Genomic DNA, 8,734 nt, shown 5'->3' on the forward strand with positions numbered 1-8,734 from the left:
GGGGGGCAACGCCAGATAGCACAGCGACACGACTGTCTTCATCTCTGAATAACTTCGGAATGGAAAAGGGGTGTGTGAACGGTCATTGGGCTAAGCCTTAAATGTCGACAGTGCATGACAAATATACTGATGGAAAGAAATAAGGGAACACATCAAATTATAGACCAAATTTAATTCACAACTAGCGTAGTAATGTCTATATTTCATACCAAGTTGTAATGTGGGATTGAATGTCTGTAGTGTTGAATGAGCTGCCTATATGTTCCCAGTTAGCGTCTGACAATATAAATTGATTTTTGATGCAGTCATTATTTCTTGTTGCTATCTGTGTGATCCTTTGTTTCTTTCCATCAGTATACTATTGGCACATTTTGTATTTTTTACATCGTTTTGGATGAAGTGACGGTCTGTTTATCACGACTTATTTAGAACATAACAGAAGTACTGTATAGTATTAGTTATGTCTATTTAGTACCTATAGAAAATAAGATAATGGGAATGTATATTGTAATGTGGGGGAAAAAAAGAAAGAAAAATACATACATACATACATACATACATACATACTTTCATTGATGTCTGGATAGCTCAGAACGCATCGTGGTTAGTCTGCAATTTGCGGGCGATTCGGTGCCACAGGTTCGAGTCCCAGCAACGGCATGGGACAATTTGTGAGGCCAGAAAGGATTTAATTACTCCTTGCGCCAGTGCGTTAATATATATGTATGGAACAGTCATGTAACTAAACGTGGTATGGCGACACTACAGAATTGACGTATGCATTCATAATCATAAAACAAAAAATGCTTAATAGAGCAACTTTACATTCAAAGTTATCCAGCGTTCTGGGAAAAAACGTCATGTACTAGTTGATTTTAATATAAGGATATTCCTTTTGAAAAGACACGGCACCATTCATTCATTTGAATATCGAGTAATGGCTGACTGGAATTAAAGATGTGTATGCAGTTTACAAAGACACGTTGTATTAACTTTGAGATTATATAATAAAGATATTATTACCCTTCTGTGTTTCGGTATCGTCAATAGCATATATTAGGAGTAAAAATAATGTATTATGGCAGTGGTTCACATAATACAACTTTTATTCCTAATATATGATATTGACGATGTGTACAGAGAGAGAGAGAGAGAGAGAGAGAGAGAGAGAGAGAGAGAGAGAGAGAGAGAGAGACGAAGAAGGGAGATATCACACACACACACATATACCAGTGATCAAAACGTATTTTTGTGAAAGAAGAACCGAGATATCTTCATGTTGGATGCTAGACAAGTACGACTTATAAATATAAGTGAAAGTCAACATTAATGTATCGCCATAACTGGGACATAGAAAAATAAACATGCAGGCACGCATGAACAAACAAACATACATGCATGCATACATGCATGCTTGCATCCATCCAACCGATACAGGACGTAGCCCAGTGGTAAATAGTTCGCCTGATACGCGGTCTGTCTAGGATCGATCCCCGTCGGTGGACCCATTGGACTATTTATCGTTCCAGCCAGTGCGTCACGAGTTGTATATCAAAGACCGTGGTATGTGCTATCCAGTATATGGGATAGTGCATACAAAAGATCCCTTGCTACTAATGTGGGGAAAATTTAGCGGGTTTCCTCTCTAAAACTCTAGCCGATGATTAATAAATCAATTAGTATGTTCTTGTGGTGTCGTTAAACAAAATAATCTTTAAACCATCCATCGATCCATTCAAACGTACGTACGTAACTACGTACCAACCACCCACCTACCTGCCTACATCCATTCATCCATAGATAGTAGATACACGCACACACATGCATGTACATACAAAGTATATACATATTTACACAGCATATTTCATACTATTTCCTATGATATGTCATTCATGAATCACTGGTTGGAATAGGAAAACTCAATAGCTTCACCCAGATAATCGACCCTTTATTGTAGTCCATTTCAAACGAACTGATTGCAACCGAGCGAAAATCCCACTCGTTTGGGCAGGCACAGCTTCAAAATGTCCACACGCCTTTAAATGGTGTAACCAGAGCCGCACGTCTGGTATATCAAAATAGTTTGTATGTGCCGTCCTTTCTTTGGGAAAGTGCATATAAAAGACCCTTTGCTGCTAATGGCAAAATGTGACATGCGACAAGACTACAATAGCCGATTATTAATTCATTAATGTGCTCTAGAGGTGTCGTTAAACAAAAAACAATTTGAACGATTTAAGCTAATGTAACAAAAGTATATGGCATATCTTGGCCCAAGAAGATGTTCCAAGGACATCTTGGGCCGAGCACTGCCCAAGATGTCCCATTTGGTACATTTTGGGCTTCAACATGCCCCTCCATATTCGATGCATATCAGCAAAGCTACATATGGATCATGATATCTGCTACAGGTACAGACGTAGTTGCCTTAGCTATTGCTACAATGGGTGTACTTGAAAGATTTCCGCTCTAATACCACAACAATCCTATGTTTGACGTCAAATACCTTTACATCGATCATTTTTGAGTTGATTGATTAAAAGAAATTCAGATATTAATCACTAATACACACACTACAGAAAAAAACCCGACAACACCCACATTCAGCTAAGCTTCGGCAAACTCCGGACAGCAGAATTCTAAGTTCGCCGACCTATATCGTGACGATGCGTCACATGATCGCCCACTCAACCATTCCGTCTTCCAGGGGCCGTCTCAAAACGACAAGTGCCCGACAATCACAAAAAAAACTTTGTTTTGTGTAACGACACCACTATACAGCACATTGATTCATTAATCATCGGCTATTGCATGTGAAATATTTGGTAATTTTTTCACTGTCTTAGAGAGGAAACCATTAGCCAACTCTTCCATGTTGTAACGTCGCTTGGTATGAGACGTACCCTGTAACTGTTGCACAAGGCGGAATCGCCCAGTGGGCGATCACGTGATCTACGTCACGAAATAGGTCACCGAGCTTTGTAATTCTTGCGACGGAGTGTCACGAAGCGTAGCTGAATGTGGGTGCTGTCGGATTTATTTCTGTAGTATGTGTATCAGTGATTAATATGTGGATTCTTTTAATCAGTTAACTCGACAATGATCGATGTAAAGGTATTTGACGTCAAACATAGGATTGTTGTGGAATTAGAGCGGAAATCTTTGCCAACTTTTTGGTTGTCGGGAATTGCCAAAAAAAAGACATAGCTTGGTCTCTGACTGTAATGAGAGCGTATTTACATCCAAATGTCCGTCTAGCTCTCTTACAGTCAGAGTACTCGGGCTACAGACATTACGTGACTCGTCGAAGGCATCTTTAGTTGGGTCGACCGCTTGTTCGTATTAATTTGGCCTCGAAATAAAGTAACTTAGAGTTTTGACAATAACAAACGTTTTGTTCTTGTAGTAGGATTGACTTTAGTTGAGTTTAGAAAACAATCTATTCTAGCCCGAGTACTCTGACTGTAAGCGAGCTAGAAGGACATTTGGACATAAATACGCTCTCATTACAGTCAGAGACCAAGCTATGTATTTTTTTGGCAATTGCCGACAACCAAAAAGTTGGCAAAGATTCCAGCTCTAATACCACAACAATCCTATGTTTGACATCGACCATTTTCGAGTTATTTGATTAAACAAAATTTCAGATATTAATCACTAATACACACACTACAGAAAGAAGCCCAACAGCACCCACATTCAGCTAAGCTTCGACAAACTCCGGACAGCAGAATTCTAAGTTCGCCGACCTATATCGTGACATTGCGTCACATGATCACCCAGTCAGCCATTCCGTCTTCCAGGGGCCGTCCCAAAACGACAAGTGCCCGACAATCACAAAAAAAGTTTGTTCTGTGTAACGACACCACTAGAGCACATTAATTCATTAATCATCGGCTACTGGATGTCAAATATTTGGTAATTTTATCATAGTGTTAGAGAGGAAACCCGCTACATTTTATCATTAGTAGCAAGTGATCTTTATAGGCCTATGCACTATCCCACAGACAGGATAGCACATATACCACAGCCTTTGATATGCCAGAATTGTACACATGCCAAGCAGGCATACGACTCGTAGATGAAATACTTTTTTGACCTTGAGAAAACGTGAATGTAATATTGTTTCTGTGTGTGTGTGTGTGTGTGTGTATACCACTCTCTGTCGCTTTGGTGATTGTCCACAGCCCAGTGGTAAAGCGCTCACTTGATGCGTTGTCGGTCTGGTATCGATCCTCGTCGGTGGATCCATTGCGCTATTTCTCGCTTCACCCAGTGCACCACGACTGGTATATCAAAGGCCGTGGTATGCTAGATCACTTGCTACTAATGATAAAATGTAGCGGGTTTCCTCTCTAACACTATGATAAAATTACCAAATATTTGACATCCAATAGCCGATGATTAATGAATCAATGTGCTCTAGTGGTGTCGTTACACAAAACAAACTTTTGCCAAAAAAATACATAGCTTAATTTGGTCTCGGACTGTAATGAGAGCGTGTTTATGTCCAAATGTCCATCTAGGTCTCTTACAGTCCGAGTACTCGGGTTAAATCTATTCTTACCACGTAGAGGCGAGACTAAGGACTCTTAATAATATAATATACACAGATAGGCCGCTACGTCACTATAACCGTGACCACAAACACGAGTTCAGTTTTTAGGTTTTGTCGCGTGCGCTCGCTAACAACTTGTTTGATTTCTTCAGTTCTGTATTCAAAAAAGAATATTGTAATATCATATGAGTATTTTATATATATTTATTTTATGGAAGTAGGCTAGTCACCACGATATTTGACAGTGTACGTGTATCATGATCGCGTCCTCTGAATTCGGAGCTGTATGGCCCAGTTAGGTTGCATCATACCAAATAATGAACTTCCAGGTTATGGGTAATATTTAACAAAATCAGGGGTTTTTTAATTACTATTATTATTTCATTATTATTCGCGTGCACATTCTTCCTTAACCTCTGTATAACCGTGTTATCCTGCTACCACTGTTTGTATTGATCGATTATTATATAATTATCCATCCATCCCTCTCTCTCTCTCTCTCTCTCTCTCTCTCTCTCTCTCTCTCTCTCTCTCTCTCTCTCTCTCTCTCTCTCTCTCTCTCTCTCTATTGTTTTTCACTCTCATTGTATTTCCATATACTTACCATTTGTGACACCCTATAGCCGATATGTATTTTTGTGCTGGGTTGTTAAACAAACATTCATTCATTCTTTTTCTCTCCATCCCCTCTATGTCCATGCCTGTGATAGTATATACATTTGTAGTAATATATTTGGATGTAAATGCACATGTAGGGTGGGACGTATCCTAGTTGTAAAGTGTTTGCCTGATGCTTGGTCAGTCTGAGATCACTCACTGTCAGTGGGCTATTTCTCATTCCAGCCAGTGCTCCACGACTGGTATATCAAAGACAGTAATATGTGCTATCCTGTCTGTGGGATGATGCATATACATTCAGGGCTAGCTCTGGCTATGTAGAACATTGCTCCACGACTGGTATATCCTAGTTGTAAAGTGTTTGCCTGATGCTTGGTCAGTCTGAGATCAATCACTGTCAGTGGGCTATTTCTCATTATATGTGCTATCCTGTCTGTGGGATGATGCGTATACATTCAGGGCTACCTCTGGCTATGTAGAACATTTCGCCAAATTATCTATTAAATGCCAAAAATTGCAGAAACCCACAAATATTTTCAACAAAATATCAATGTTTACATGCAATTCTTTCGCCAAATTAAAATAAAATTCGCCAGTTGTGTTTAAAATTCGCAACTGGCGAATTTGGCGAGTGGCATATAAAACAATCCCTTGCTACTAATGGAAAAATGTATCCTAGCCTGTTTTCTATCTAAGACTATATGTCAGAATTATCAAATGTTATCAAATGTTACAGAGCTTGGCGATATACCGTATTAATTAATATAAAACCATTCGGTATCATGTCAATACTGATTTACCATACCGAGCAAATTTCAAAATACCGAAATTTCGTTATTGAAAAATGTTAACTGCCATTTAGTCAGTCACTAACAAGAAAACTGAAGAACTCAAAATGGGTTGGGTATAAATCAGACAAGAGACTTGTGTATGGAATTTAATTTTATTTATAATTGATATTAGCGTGTACGACTTTACTCGGGTATGCATTTAAAGCCGCGTATACTGAAAATACCGCTCGTTATCGGTATTATATTAGTACCGAATACCTTACCGATATACCGAGGTAAATCACCCCAAAAATACTGATACCGATACCGAACCTGAAATTTCAATACTGCCCAGCTATACCAAATGTTTATTTAACATCTAATAGTTGATGATTAGTAAATGAATGTGCTCTAGTGGTGTCGTTAAACAAAACAAACTTTAACTTTTACTGCATATCAGCGATAGAAATAAGGAGAATGTTTCATTTGTCCACCGGACAAGTACATTGCAAAATCTACTTGTCCAGTAATATTTTCACTTGTCAAATGTTTTGTTTTATTCAAGTACAAGGACTGTAGTTCTGTTCAAAATGAATCTGCACTGAATATTTTACCTGTCCGCTGGACAACCACTGATGTACATTTTGCTTGTCCGAGCAGATTTTCACTTATGAGGACAAACGGACAAGTGCTTATTTCGAACACTGCATATGTATTACTACTATTAGTTGTTATATACTAGTATTATGTTCCTGATATAGTGCAGCAGAGTAGCAAAATTAATTGTGCATTTTAAGATATACAAGCATGAAGTCCATGGGCCAAAGCCGTAATTGGTATCCCCTGGTCAGGCAAACTCTCATTGTGTTTTTCTAAATAGCTCTATGCCTGTAGTTAGCAAATTAATGCGATTGACTTTTGTCAGTAGCTTTTTGGTGGATATCATCCCGTAAACATAGTGCAAAAACATAGAAAATAATTTTTAAAAATAATAATAATAAGATTTTGGCGATGGGGAAACAAAAGGTACCAAACTTCGCAACCAATGAACATAGCACACTAATTAACAATTACCACTAAAAATATTTTTATATTGAATCCCTCTTCCAATTGATAAATGATTTGTACAAATTGGTTTAATAATTAGGTCACCTGAAGTCAAAAGGTCATGACATTTTGGTGATTTTAAAAATCTGACAACTTAGTTGGCATTAATAGTCATACTGCTTCATGTATGAGGGACATATTTAAAATCTTAACTACCCAGAACGTGAATGATAACACATCCTGTGAGCAGGACTCGAAACATTTTGATTGTTTCTATGAGTGATTTAGTTTTTCTTTTTATTTACTAATGTCTTTTTTTACAATAATAGGACAAAATCAATGTCCACCCATCCCCATATTTTTGTCCATTTATTGATTTAATGTCATAGGCCTTAGAAGGGGTGGGTGGGTGGTTGTAGGGGGCACTGGCCTCCAACTCTGAAGATAGTGCATCCCCACCTCCGCTGAAAAACCATAGTAATATATTAACTGGAAATATGGTTTTGTCATTCAGATTTATTCCAGTTTGTACACAATTAGCTGAAAAAGGTCGTTAGAGAATAACTAACGAGCTACGAGGAATTACGGATTATTTGTCCCGAGTGAATTAATGTTGTAAACCCGAGCCTCTGGCGAGGGTTTTACAGCATTAATTCACGAGGGACAGATAATCCGTAATTCCTCGTAGTGAGTTCGTTAATCTCCTTATTACCCATTGTCAATCTTTAACGATTTTAAAAGTATATTTACGTTCTCGCTGCTGTAACAACTAACAAGCTCTACCAGCCATAACAATATATTCATACGCGCCGTTACCGGTGCACACCCAACAGTATCCACCAAAGAATAGTTCCAAAAAAAAACAGTCAAAATAATAAAATAAAAACATTTTTAAACATTTGTACATATATTTTGATTTTTAATTCCGTAAATGTTCGTATCGTAAAAAAATATTTTAAGTTCGTAGTAATAGTTTGACCGATGAATGGAATCATGAATGAACAAAAAGTAGTCCCGGCAGTATGTAATTGCCAATCAAATCTTGTCTTTTTAAAGCCAGCCAATCTGTGACTGTAGAAGCAATCTGCACAATGTGCAGAGATCGAAAAAATATTACCCCGTATATTTGAGCCCATATGGGTAATAATGGTATATATAAGTGACTTATAAGTGACTTATAAGTGAAATATAAGTGAAGTATAAGTGAAGTATAAGTGATTCACTGATATTTAACAGAAACTGCTGTATAAGTAAAGTATAGGTGAAGTATAAGTGATTCACTGATATTTTACCAAAGAATGCTGTATAAGTGAAATATAAGTGAAGTATAAGTGATTCACTGATATTTACAAACATTGCTGTATAAGTGAAGTATAAGTGATTCACTGATATTTGACAAAAAAACCACTATAAGTGAAATATAAGTGAAGTATAAGTGATTCACTGATATTTAACAGAAACTGCTGTATAAGTAAAGTATAGGTGAAGTATAAGTGATACTGATATTTACAAACATTGCTGTATAAGTGAAGTATAAGTGATTCACTGATATTTTACAAAAACACTGTATAAGTGAAGTATAAGTGAAATATAAGTGAATATTAAAGGCTGTGGTATGTTCTGTCCTGTCTGAGGTAAGATCATATAAAAGATGACTTACTGCTTTTGAAACATGTAGAGAGCTTCCTCTGAAGACTATGGGTCAGAATTAATTATCAATTTAATTTTTTACATCCAGTAG

The sequence above is a fragment of the Gigantopelta aegis genome, chromosome 1, assembly GCF_016097555.1.
Source record: "Gigantopelta aegis isolate Gae_Host chromosome 1, Gae_host_genome, whole genome shotgun sequence".
NCBI classification, from domain to species: Eukaryota; Metazoa; Mollusca; class Gastropoda; order Neomphalida; family Peltospiridae; genus Gigantopelta; species Gigantopelta aegis.